The sequence below is a fragment of the Oratosquilla oratoria genome, chromosome 1 (genome assembly GCF_046742065.1).
Source record: "Oratosquilla oratoria isolate Oo_2021 chromosome 1, ASM4674206v1, whole genome shotgun sequence".
Lineage (NCBI taxonomy): Eukaryota > Metazoa > Arthropoda > Malacostraca > Stomatopoda > Squillidae > Oratosquilla > Oratosquilla oratoria.
In genome coordinates, this window is record NC_134777.1 from 77,859,265 (window position 1) to 77,870,446 (window position 11,182).

The following is an 11,182-nucleotide window of genomic DNA, read 5'->3' on the forward strand; positions in this document are numbered from 1 at the left end:
AATTTGAAAATATCAATAAACAATTCTCTAATGTAGGTTATCTGGATTGGTTTTTAAAGAAAGCCCTACAAAAAGCCAAATCTAATTATTATAAACCAAATAACTCTAGGGAGAAGTTTAAATAGAGTAACAGTAACATCATTGTATCATATAATGAATCTATTAACTCGGTCTCCAAACTACTACCTAACCACCAAAATAAATTTATTTACAATTATCCAAATAGTATTTTTAAGAAAGGTAATAAGTGTACATTGGAGGAATAATGTGGACCATAACTCCAGGGTATACAAATTTCCTTGTAAAGACTGTGATGAAGTCTATTGGGGCCAAAATGGCAGGGATTTGTCCACAAGATTAAAGGAACACAAAAACTCCATTAAATATGGACAAGTCAACTCTGCCGTGTTCCTTCATGCCAGCCTAAAAGACCACAGAATGGATTGGGATAATGCAGCAATTATTTTTAAAGCACATTGTAGCTTTCGTAGGAAAATTGTAGAATCCTCCTCAATAAAACATTATCATAACTTCAATACCTCAAAAGATCAGTGGCCCCCAGATTGCATTATGAGGATAGCAGTCAATAAATTAATGTCAAGAGCGGTCGTACAAAATACCACCAACTGTCCTTCCTTGACCCAACCATATGAAGGGCATGTAACCTGAGTCCCCCCACTATCCCCATCCCCTTTTCTGTACCCCTCCCTACCTCATTTATATATCTGTGCTCTAACTTCTTGTAACCATTCTGCTGAAGAGGAATACAGATAGTAGTCAAAACAGTTTTTCATGTACAGTACTTCTGATATTATTTCTCCGATAGTGGGTTTAAAGTGAACATTTACAAATGTGTTATAACATACCAGTTTCCAATATGTATATGTATATATATATTGGTTTTTTGACTTGTATTTTTACATAGCAGTAAGTAGATTAATGTATATCACTATGTCACTTATATATGTGTGTGTATATATATATATATATATATATATATATATAAATATATACATATATATTGGTTTTTCGTCTCGTATTCTTACATAGTGGTATGTACATTAATGTATATCACTGTCATATATGTACATATATGTATTTACCTAGTTGTATTTTACGGGAAGGGGAGCTATGCTCGTGGGGTTCCGTCTTCATATCTCATTTTATCTAAACTATTTTTAAATTCATGTATTGTTTTAGCACACACCACTTTCTCATCTAACTTGTTCCAACTGTCTATTACTCTGTGAGGAAAGCTGTTCTTTTTCACATCTCTTCTATAGCTGTCTTTTTTTATTTTCTTTCCGTGTCCTCTAGTATTTCTGTCATCCCATTTTATCACATTCTCTCCGTCAGTAATTTCTATGCCTTTCATGATTCTGTAAATAGCTATCAAATCTCCTCTCTTCTTTGCTCTAGTGTCTGTAGTTCAAGTTTTTCTAGTCTCTCTTCATATGATAGTTTTGAGAGTGTTGGTGCCAATTTTGTAATTGCTCTTTGTATTCTTTCAAGTTTTTTTATACATTTTTTTGTACTTGGTGACCATATCGTTGCTGCATATTCCAATCTTGGTCTTATCAGGGTGATTAGGATTTTCTTCACCATTTCTTCATCCAGGTATGTAAATGCAACTTTGATTGTTCTTATTAGATTATAAGTTTCTCCAAAAATCTTATTTATATGTTTCTCAGGTGACATATTATTCATAACAATGACTCCCAGGTCCTTCTCATTTTCTACTTTTTTTATTCCTTCTTCTCCCAATTTATATGCTCCTGTTATTCTGTTTTTGCTTTTTCCAAATTCCATTATACTACACTTTTTTGTATTGAACTCCATCTCCCATTTCCTACTCCATTCTTGTACCTTATTTAGATCTCTCTGTAGTGATTCACAATCTTCTTCAGTTTTCACTCTTTTCAGTAGTTTTGCATCATCTGCAAAGAAGCTCATATAGCTTTCTATTCCTTCATCCATATCATTAATATATATAGCAAACATTATTGGGGCCAGAACTGTTCCCTGCGGAACACCGCTTATTACTTCATCCCATTTTGAGTGTTGGTTTCTTATCACTACTCTCATTTTTCTTTCTTGCAAAAAGTCCTCCATCCAATTTAGTAGTTTGCCCTGTATTCCTCCTTCAGTTTCTAATTTCTTAAGCAACTTCTTATGTGGTACTTTGTCAAAAGCTTTCTTTAAATCTAAAAATGCACAGTCCGCCCATCCATCTCTTTCTTGTATTATATCTATTAGCCTTGAATAGAAACATATTAAATTGGTGACGCATGATCGTCCTTGTCTGAATCCAAATTGCCTTCGATTTAACACTTTGTTTTTTTCTAAATATTTTACCCATCTACTTTTGATAATTCTTTCACAAATTTTTGCTATTGTACTTGTTTGAGAGACTGGTCTATAGTTGGTAGGTTCTTCTTTATTTCTTCCTTTATATATAGGTACTATATTTGCTTTTTTCCAATCTTCTGGAACTTTTCCTTCTTTCAAGGAACTATTTAGTATGCTATGTATTTTGTCTGCCAGTTCATTCCTGCATTCTTTTAGTATCCAGTTTGCTATTTCATCTGGTCCATGCGATTTTCTGACATCAAGATTACTCAAGTGTGTCAATATTTCATTCTTTGTTACTCCTATTTCTTCCATAGGGGGGACTTTCTCTTTCCATTCGTTCTATTCAGGTTGTATGTTCTCCCTTGTAAACACCGATTTAAAATGTTTGTTAATAATTTCCGCCATTTCCATTTCCTCAATGTATTCAACTCCCTCCTGTCTTAATTTCTCCAAGTCTTGTTTGTTTTTCAGTTTATTGTTTACAAATCTGTAGAATAGTTTTGGTTGATCTCTACACTTTTCTATGATATCTTTTTCATATTTTCTCTTTTCCTCTCTGCACATTTGTACATATTCATTTCTATAGCAGGTATATATTTTCCATTTTTCAGGTCTTCTGTCTTTTTTCCATCTGGTCCAGGCTTTGTCTCTTTTGTCTTTTAACTCCCTACAGTTTTTGTTGTACCAGCATTTTACATATTCTTTTTCTTGTTTTTGTCTTGGGACATACTTTTCCACTCCTTTTTTGTAAATTTTTGTCAAAATATTCCATTTCTCTTCTACTGTTGTTTCTTCTTTGTATATTTCTTCCCAGTTTTCCTTTTGAAAGAATTCTCTTATTTTATCAAAGTTTGTTTTTTCATACATCATTCTTCCTTTTCTGTATTGTTCATTTCTTTTCATATATTTTTCTTCATTAAGTTCCAGTTCAATCAATATGTGGTCACTTTTACTTATTGGTGTTTTATATTCAATTTTGTCCACTATTCTAGGTTCGGATGTATTTACTAGGTCTAGTTTCGATGGCTCTTCATTTCTATACCTAGTGTTCTCCTGTATCCATTGTGTCATTGTATGGTCAGTAACCATCTCGAGTAGAGCATTTCCCCATGAGCCGTCTCCACCCTTTACTGTCATTTCTTCCCAGCAGATTTCTTTGCAATTAAAGTCGCCCATCATAACTATTTTTCCTCCCTCTTCCATTATCTTGTTTAATGTTATCTTTGTGTCCTCTAACATACTTTTATGTTCACTCTCTTCCCATGAGGCTGTTTTTGGGGGCACATAATTTATAACAAACTTTCTGTTCTTCTTATCTCTGTCTTCTACTTCCATCATTATCATCTCTACTGTATTCTTTCCATATGTGACATCCTTCACGTTTATATCCTTCTTAGTCAGGAACATAACTCCACCCCCTTCCTTTTTCACTCTGTTTCTAATCCAATAATTATATGCATCATGTCCTACACTGTTGGGTGGTAGTGGACCTTTTAATTTTGTTTCTACAATTCCCATTATGTCTGGTTCTTTTTCTTTCAAATAATCATTCAGTTCATTCAATCCTGTTATTAATCCATCTATATTTGTGTAAGACACTCTTAGTTTTCTGCCACTTCCATTGTGCTCTCTGTTTCCCTTTTGTTTTTCTCTTGTATGTCGACTTTAGTTTCATATTCACTACTCTCCAATAGAATCTCTCTTTTTCTGACTCCGTTCTTATCTCGTTTTTTTCCTTTGCTTCAAGTCTTTTCTGTTTTTCTTCCTCTCTTTCCTCTTTATTCATTTCCCTTTTTATCCATACCTTTTTATATTGTTCACTTGTTGCTAGTTTCCCTGTTTTGGATAAGATATTCTCAGCCGTAGTTTGTGACCTGAATTTGATCTTGATTGGTCTGGTCTTGTCTGTACTATATTTCCCTAGCCTGAATTTCTCTTCGATTTGTTTCATTATTTCTGGTTCATCTTCCTGAACTAATTCTAGTAAATTTCTTACTTTTTCATTTTCCTCCTTGATTCTTGTGGTTCTATCTGGGTTATGTTTCTCTTCCATTCCTAATATAATTATACATTTCTTTTTGTCTGCTAAGTCTCTTACTATATTCTCCTTCTGTCTCACCACTTTAATAACTGAGTTTTCAGTTTGTTCATTCATTTGCTGTCTGATTATGTCAGTGAATGCAACTTTGCTATTTTCTTGAATTTTTTTCCAACCCTCCTTGTTCTCCTTATTATTCTCCTTTAAGACTTTATTCTCATCTTTTACTTCTTTTAACTGTTTTTTTAATTCTTCAATTTCCTTAGTTAAGTTTTTGTTCGCCTTCTCTAGTTCTTCTAATTTTTCAACCCTCCGTATAATGTTGTTAACATCATCGAACCTACGCTCCAAGTCCTCGATCATCTTATCGACCTTCTCTTCTAGTCTTGTCAGTCAGGGGGGGTTTGTGTCCCCCCCACCCTCTTTAAATCCCTGGAAAATATTCTCATCACTTTCTACTGTATTGCTTTTGTCTATACTTCTAATCTTTACATTTTTATTAGACATTTCGTCGTCATCAGGAGGCCTTTTGTTTACCTTTCGCCTGTCTGCCTGGGCCAAGTCTACTCCTTCCTCATTTCCTTCCATTTCCCTCAGTAATCTCTCCCCCTTTCCTCTTTCCCTACTTTCCTACTATTCCACGAGCAATTTCCCCCCCACCCTGTAAATACAATAGGCACTTCTCTTTGCGTTGGGATCAACAAACTTCAATTCTCTTCAGAACGTTTTCTAAGCCGTCCATTCGTTGAAGTGTGTATTTATTTACCTAGTTGTATTTACCTAGTTGTATTTTACGGGAAGGGGAGCTATGCTCGTGGGGTCCCGTCTTAATATCTCATTTTATCTAAACTATTTTTAAATTCATGTATTGTTTTTGCACACACCACTTTCTCATCTAACTTGTTCCAACTGTCTATTACTCTGTGAGGAAAGCTGTTCTTTTTCACATCTCTTCTATAGCTGTCTTTTTTTATTTTCTTTCCGTGTCCTCTAGTATTTCTGTCATCCCATTTTATCACATTCTCTCCGTCAGTAATTTCTATGCCTTTCATGATTCTGTAAATAGCTATCAAATCTCCTCTCTTCTTTGCTCTAGTGTCTGTAGTTCAAGTTTTTCTAGTCTCTCTTCATATGATAGTTTTGAGTGTTGGTGCCAATTTTGTAATTGCTCTTTGTATTCTTTCAAGTTTTTTTATACATTTTTTTGTACTTGGTGACCATATCGTTGCTGCATATTCCAATCTTGGTCTTATCAGGGTGATTAGGATTTTCTTCACCATTTCTTCATCCAGGTATGTAAATGCAACTTTGATTGTTCTTATTAGATTATAAGTTTCTCCAAAAATCTTATTTATATGTTTCTCAGGTGACATATTATTCATAACAATGACTCCCAGGTCCTTCTCATTTTCTACTTTTTTTATTCCTTCTTCTCCCAATTTATATGCTCCTGTTATTCTGTTTTTGCTTTTTCCAAATTCCATTATACTACACTTTTTTGTATTGAACTCCATCTCCCATTTCCTACTCCATTCTTGTACCTTATTTAGATCTCTCTGTAGTGATTCACAATCTTCTTCAGTTTTCACTCTTTTCAGTAGTTTTGCATCATCTGCAAAGAAGCTCATATAGCTTTCTATTCCTTCATCCATATCATTAATATATATAGCAAACATTATTGGGGCCAGAACTGTTCCCTGCGGAACACCGCTTATTACTTCATACCATTTTGAGTGTTGGTTTCTTATCACTACTCTCATTTTTCTTTCTTGCGAAAAGTCCTCCATCCAATTTAGTAGTTTGCCCTGTATTCCTCCTTCAGTTTCTAATTTCTTAAGCAACTTCTTATGTGGTACTTTGTCAAAAGCTTTCTTTAGATCTAAAAATGCACAGTCCGCCCATCCATCTCTTTCTTGTATTATATCTATTAGCCTTGAATAGAAACATATTAAATTGGTGACGCATGATCGTCCTTGTCTGAATCCAAATTGCCTTGGATTTAACACTTTATTTTTTTCTAAATATTTTACCCATCTACTTTTGATAATTCTTTCACAAATTTTTGCTATTGTACTTGTTAAAGAGACTGGTCTATAGTTTGTAGGTTCTTCTTTATTTCCTCCTTTATATATAGGTACTATATTTGCTTTTTTCCAATCTTCTGGAACTTTTCCTTCTTTCAAGGAACTATTTAGTATGCTATGTATTTTGTCTGCCAGTTCATTCCTGCATTCTTTTAGTATCCAGTTTGCTATTTCATCTGGTCCATGCGATTTTCTGACATCAAGATTACTCAAGTGTGTTAATATTTCATTCTTTGTTACTTCTATTTCTTCCATAGGGGGGACTTTCTCTTTCTATTCATTCGTTCTCTTCAGGTTGTATGTTCTCCCTTGTAAACACCGATTTAAAATGTTTGTTCATAATTTCCGCCATTTCCATTTCCTCAGTGTATTCAACTCCCTCCTGTCTTAATTTCTCCAAGTCTTGTTTGTTTTTCAGTTTATTGTTTACAAATCTGTAGAATAGTTTTGGTTGATCTTTACACTTATCTATGATATCTTTTTCATATTTTCTCTTTTCCTCTCTGCACATTTGTACATATTCATTTCTATAGCAGGTATATATTTTCCATTTTTCAGGTCTTCTGTCTTTTTTCCATCTGGTCCAGGCTTTGTCTCTTTTGTCTTTTAACTCCCTACAGTTTTTGTTGTACCAGCATTTTACATATTCTTTTTCTTGTTTTTGTCTTGGGACATACTTTTCCACTCCTTTTTTGTAAATTTTTGTCAAAATATTCCATTTCTCTTCTACTGTTGTTTCTTCTTTGTATATTTCTTCCCAGTTTTCCTTTTGAAAGAATTCTCTTATTTTATCAGTTTGTTTTTTCATACATCATTCTTCCTTTTCTGTATTGTTCATTTCTTTTCATATATTTTTCTTCATTAAGTTCCAGTTCAATCAATATGTGGTCACTTTTACTTATTGGTGTTTTATATTCAATTTTGTCCACTATTCTAGGTTCGGATGTATTTACTAGGTCTAGTTTCGATGGCTCTTCATTTCTATACCTAGTGTTCTCCTGTATCCATTGTGTCATTGTATGGTCAGTAACCATCTCAAGTAGAGCGTTTCCCCATGAGCCGTCTCCACCCTTTACTGTCATTTCTTCCCAGCAGATTTCTTTGCAATTAAAGTCGCCCATCATAACTATTTTTCCTCCCTCTTCCATTATCTTGTTTAATGTTATCTTTGTGTCCTCTAACATACTTTTATGTTCACTCTCTTCCCATGAGGCTGTTTTTGGGGGCACATAATTTATCACAAACTTTCTGTTCTTCTTATCTCTGTCTTCTACTTCCATCATTATCATCTCTACTGTATTCTTTCCATATGTGACACCCTTCACGTTTATATTCTTCTTAGTCAGGAACATAACTCCACCCCCTTCCTTTTTCACTCTGTTTCTAATCCAATAATTATATGCATCATGTCCTACACTGTTCGGTGGTAGTGGACCTTTTAATTTTGTTTCTACAATTCCCATTATGTCTGGTTCTTTTTCTTTCAAATAATCATTCAGCTCATTCAATCCTGTTATTAATCCATCTATATTTGTGTAAGACACTCTTAGTTTTCTGCCACTTCCATTGTGTTCTCTGTTTCCCTTTTGTTTTTCTCTTGTATGTCGACTTTCTTTAGTTTCATATTCACTACTCTCCAATAGAATCACTCTTTTTCTGACTCCGTTCTTATCTCGTTTTTTTCCTTTGCTTCAAGTCTTTTCTGTTTTTCTTCCTCTCTTTCCTCTTTATTCATTTCCCTTTTTATCCATACCTTTTTATATTGTTCACTTGTTGCTAGTTTCCCTGTTTTGGATAAGATATTCTCAGCCGTAGTTTGTGACCTGAATTTAATCTTAATTGGTCTGGTCTTGTCTGTACTATATTTCCCTAGCCTGAATTTCTCTTCGATTTGTTTAATTATTTCTGGTTCATCTTCCTGAACTAATTCTAGTAAATTTCTTACTTTTTCATTTTCCTCCTTGATTCTTGTGGTTCTATCTGGGTTATGTTTCTCTTCCATTCCTAATATAATTATACATTTCTTTTTGTCTGCTAAGTCTCTTACTATATTCTCCTTCTGTCTCATCACTTTAATAACTGAGTTTTCAGTTTGTTCATTCATTTGCTGTCTGATTATGTCAGTGAATGCAACTTTGCTATTTTCTTGAATTTTTTTCCAACCCTCCTTGTTCTCCTTATTATTCTCCTTTAAGACTTTATTCTCATCTTTTACTTCTTTTAACTGTTTTTTTAATTCTTCAATTTCCTTAGTTAAGTTTTTGTTCGCCTTCTCTAGTTCTTCCAATTTTTCAACTCTCCGTATAATATTGTTAACATCATCGAACCTACGCTCCAAGTCCTCGATCATCTTATCGACCTTCTCTTCTAGTCTTGTCAGTCAGGGGGGGTTTGTGTCCCCCCCACCCTCTTTAAATCCTTGGAAAATATTCTCATCACTTTCTACTGTATTGCTCTTATCTATGCTTCTAATCTTTACATTTTTATTAGACATTTCATCGTCGTCGGGGGGCCTTTTACCTTTCGCCTGTCTGCCTGGGCCAAGTCTACTCCTTCCTCATTTCCTTCCATTTCCCTCAGTAATCCCTCCCCTTTTCCTCTTTCCCTACTTTCCTACTACTCCACGAGCAATTGCCCCCCCACCCTGTAAATACAATAGGCACTTCTCTTTGCATTGGGATCCACAAAACTTCAATTTTCTTCAGAACGTCTTCTAAGCCGTCCATTCGTTGAAGTGTGTGTGTGTATTTACCTAGTTGTATTTACCTAGTTGTATTTTACGGGAAGGGGAGCTATGCTCGTGGGGTCCCGTCTTCATATCTCATTTTATCTAAACTATTTTTAAATTCATGTATTGTTTTTGCACACACCACTTTCTCATCTAACTTGTTCCAACTGTCTATTGCTCTGTGAGGAAAGCTGTTCTTTTTAAAATCTCTTCTATAGCTGTCTTTTTTTATTTTCTTTCCGTGTCCTCTTGTATTTCTGTCATCCCATTTTATCAGATTCTCTCTATCAGTAATTTCTATGCCTTTCATGATTCTGTAAATAGCTATCAAATCTCCTCTCTCTCTTCTTTGCTCTAGTGTCTGTAGTTTAAGTTTTTGTAGTCTCTCTTCATATGATAGTTTTGAGAGTGTTGGTGCCAGTTTTGTAATTGCTCTTTGTATTCTTTCAAGTTTTTTTATACATTTTTTTGTACTTGGTGACCATATCGTTGCTGCATATTCCAATCTTGGTCTTATCAGGGTGATTAGGATTTTCCTCACCATTTCTTCATCCAGGTATGTAAATGCCACTTTGATTGTTCTTATTAAATTATAAGTTTCTCCAAAAATCTTATTTATATGTTTCTCAGGTGACATATTATTCATAACAATGACTCCCAGGTCCTTCTCATTTTCTACTTTTTTTATTCCTTCTTTTCCCAAATTATATGATCCTGTTATTCTGTTTTTGCTTTTTCCAAATTCCATTATACTACACTTTTTTGTATTGAACTCCATCTCCCACTTCCTACTCCATTCTTGTACTTTATTTAGATCTCTCTGTAGTGATTCACAATCTTCTTCAGTTTTCACTCTTTTCAGTAATTTTGCATCATCTGCAAAGAAGCTCATATAGCTTTCAATTCCTTCATCCATATCATTAATATATATAGCAAACATTATTGGGGCCAGAACTGTTCCCTGCGGGACACCGCTTATTACTTCATTCCATTTTGAGTGCTGATCTCTTATCACTACTCTCATTTTTCTTTCTTGCAAAAAGTCTTCCATCCAATTTAGCAATTTACCTTGTATTCCTCCTTCATATTCTAATTTCTTAAGCAACTTCTTATGTGGTACTTTGTCAAAAGCTTTTTTTAGGTCTAGAAATGCACAATCAGCCCATCCATCTCTTTCTTGTATTATATCTATTAGCCTTGAATAGAAACATATTAAATTGGTGACGCATGATCGTCCTTGTCTGAATCCAAATTGCCTTGGATTTAGTACGTTGTTTTTTTCCAAGTATTTTACCCATCTACTTTTGATAATTCTTTCACATATTTTTGCTATTGTACTTGTTAGAGAGACTGGTCTATAGTTGGTAGGTTCTTCTTTATTTCCTCCTTTATATATAGGTACTATATTTGCTTTTTTCCAATCTTCTGGAACTTTTCCTTCTTTTAAGGAACTGCTTATTATGCTATGTATTTTGTCTGCCAGTTCATTCCTGCATTCTTTCAGAATCCAGTTTGCTATTTCATCTGGCCCATGCGATTTTCTGACATCAAAATTACCCAAGTGTGTCAATATTTCATTCTTTGTTACTTCTATTTCTTCCATAGGGGGGACTTTTTCCTTCCACTCAATCTCTTCAGGTTGTATATTTTCCCTTGTAAACACTGATTTAAAATGTTTGTTCATAATTTCTGCCATTTCCATTTCCTCAGTGTATTCAACTCCTCCTTGTCTTAATTTCTCTAAGTCTTGTTTGTTTTTCAGTTTATTGTTTACAAATCTGTAGAATAGTTTTGGTTGATCTTTACACTTTTCTATAACATCTTTTTCATATTTTCTTTTTTCCTCTCTGCACTTTTGTACATATTCATTTCTATAACCAGTATATATTTTCCATTTTTCAGGTCTTCTGTCTTTTTTCCATCTGGTCCAGGCTTTGTCTCTTTTGTCTTTTAACTCCCTACAACTTTTGTTGTACCAGC